Consider the following 3105-nt stretch of genomic DNA (forward strand, 5'->3'; position numbering starts at 1 on the left):
AACAAACAAAAGCCGCGCACAACGCGCATTCACTGTGGCAACCGCGACGGCACAAAACAGTTCAAAAATGAGAGCTCGGATCCACCGGTTTTCTTCCTCTGCGTCCAGTTTTCTCTCCAGTCTCTCTCTCGTTCCAGCGCGGCTTATAAGCGGTCTCTCCACGCCGATCACTGCAATAAGACACAGGTGCATTTGCACTTGACCTACTTGCTCGTCTCTTTTCTCTCCCATCACAGACCGCGCTGAACCACGCCAGCCTCGCCACTAAAAGCATGTCATTAAACGCAACATTTATAAAAACAGAACTTAGCCTCATCCATGAACATGATTTTTCGATTCCCGTCTGACTGATTTACATCCACGGTGGAGTTTAAAACGACAGTTCCCATCATTCCACGCTCCTTCACATCGTCATCAAGCTACGCCGTTGTTGTTGTTTGGAATGTAGCGCCCTCTAGCGGCAAAAATTCTTGCATATTGTACCTTTAAATATTGATTAAATATTTTATGACTTTGTGTGCATAATGTGTACGTTCCAGTATAACTATATATATATATATATATATATATATATATATAACTTGACTTGAATTAAGCCATTTTGGGGATGAGTAGAATCTGGGTCGAGGCAGACTACAATTTCTTACACTATACGTACACACACACACCCATATATATATATAATTATTTATTTATTTTTAGTTAACTTATATTAAGAATGAACTGCACTTCTACAGTATTGTTTTTTATTATTTATTATTTGTAGTTTTCAGCATTTACTAATTATTAAATTGGTAAATTCAAAAGTTGTGTTTATTAGCATTAGTCAATGCACTGTGAACTAGCATGAACAAACAATGAACGACTGTTTTTTTATTAACTAACATTAACAAAGATTAATAAATACTGTAACAAATTGCTCATTGATAGTTCAATGTTAGTTAATAGATTAACTGATGTTAACAAATGAGACCTTATTGTAAAGTGTTACCTTTTCATCTAATATTTATATTTTAATTTATTGAAGCTTTATTTAACAAAAGTGATTTTTAGTTTTAGTTAACAATAACTATAATAGAGTTATGACCAAACCGACATTTCCCCCCCTACATTTAAGTTATGCAAGCGAAAACAATGCTACAGTGACATGTTGTGAGACTGATCTGCTGGTGACTTGGAAATGTTGGACCAACACACCAACGGTGAGAGAGAGTGTGAGAATGATATAAAGAGAGATGGGTAGAGAGAGAGAGAGAGAGGGAGAGAGTAATTGTTTGGAGACAGGGGGCTATAGCAGGATTTTAATATGTTTGCTGTCTCCCGGTTCCAATTGGGCCCCTCAGGACGTTGTGATATTTAAAAGTGACATGTCTGACCCTGCACATTTGCGATGTGTCATCATGCATCAAGTGCAGAGGTGTGGATTAAAGCTCTCCCTAATGTTGTGTGCATTGGGATTTATATTTCCAATTAAGTCTGCAAATTATATGATCATCCCGAGCCATGTGCAAGGGCCATTTTGGAAATGGGTGGCGATAGTCTTTTTCCCCCCCTCACTAATGGTAATGTTGGAAATGCGATCCACTTTGTGGCTGGAATATTAATCTGCTTCGCAATTGTCCAATTACATTGTGCATTATCACATTGTGACTCTAAGGGAATTGTCTAGCAAAATACATACAACTCAGCTATAGCATACAGATCATTATGTTCATCATAAAGTGCAGTGCAGGGTGACCAAGTTGAATTGGATATAGGGGTTATAGAAGGTCTCGCATGTAAAGATCACACAAGGCCGTCCCTCTGCGGATGTTGTGGAGCCGGCTGTCTCCGCTCTTATCTCTGCTCTGCTGGCAGCTAAATAGACCTTGGTCTGAATGGAAAACTGAAAATTCCAATAATCCTTACACTGTAAAAAGAAAAAGTTGCTGCCTTAAATTTTTTTAAGTTCAATCAACTTGGATGTTTAAGTCATTTCAACTTAAATTTGAATCTTGTTTAACTTTCTGAATAACACTTTAAAGTGTATTAAAATAGAAAACAGTTATTTAATATTGTAATAATATTTCACAACAGTTTTTATTTTTGATCAAATAAAAGCTGGCTTGGTGAGCATTAGAGACTTTAAAATGTTTAAAAAATGTTTAAAAACCCCAAACTTTTGAATGGTACTAGGCCTATTAGTCTTCATATTAGTATTATTTTAATCTTAATCTCAGTACTAAGTCTTAGTAGTATTATTAGTCCTCATAAGTATTTGTCTTACTCTTAATCTAATAATTAATAAAAATCTCAGTATTACCTTAAGAGCAATGTGAATACTAATAACACAAGTAAGAATAATACCAATATCGAGAACTCTAATAAAATACAATATTGGTATGAGTATCTTGGCCAGTCATTCCTGAGTAAACTTTACCTGTCTTTTTCAATCAAGCATGCAAATATGAGCATGCCAAGACAGTGCAGTGTTTTGACAATTTCCTGTTTAAGGAGACAGGGCTCGTATCACTCCTTATCTGTGCGAATCCAGCATGCAAGCACCCGGTTCAGCCGTTAATTGCCTAAGGAATTGATAACGGTGCCGAAGCCGGTCCGCCTGATAAACCCACATGTCCATCTGTCAAACCCGGCGCCGACCACGCACACACACCTCTGACAGGAACACCATTCTCACCATATCCTCAATGGTGTAAATTATTGATTTTAACATGACAGCTATTGGAGATGGTGCCTGAATGCATGCTGAAGAAAAGGAGGGAAATATTCTGCTATTGCTGTCCTGCAAAGAGTTTTTTCTTGGAGGATGTTGAACGAGAGTGTTCAATATTCAGAGAGAAGGAAAGAAAGAGGTGCATGAAGAAGAAACAGGGAGTGAGGGAGAGGCTAAGTTGGATATGGTCCAGTCTGGAGCTCTAAATACAATCATGTTCATATAGTTTGAAAGTGAAAACCACATAAAACCGAAGTGACTCCCTTAACTTGGGCTGCGTACAACCAGGCAACATTTGCAACTTGTCCCGATGTATATCTTGATCATCTGGTCACTCTCAGAGCAATGACAGAAAGGGGAAACGTTTTTTTTTTTAAGAACAATGAATAATG

Source organism: Leuciscus leuciscus (genome assembly GCF_965113295.1).
Source record: "Leuciscus leuciscus genome assembly, chromosome: 16".
Lineage (NCBI taxonomy): Eukaryota > Metazoa > Chordata > Actinopteri > Cypriniformes > Leuciscidae > Leuciscus > Leuciscus leuciscus.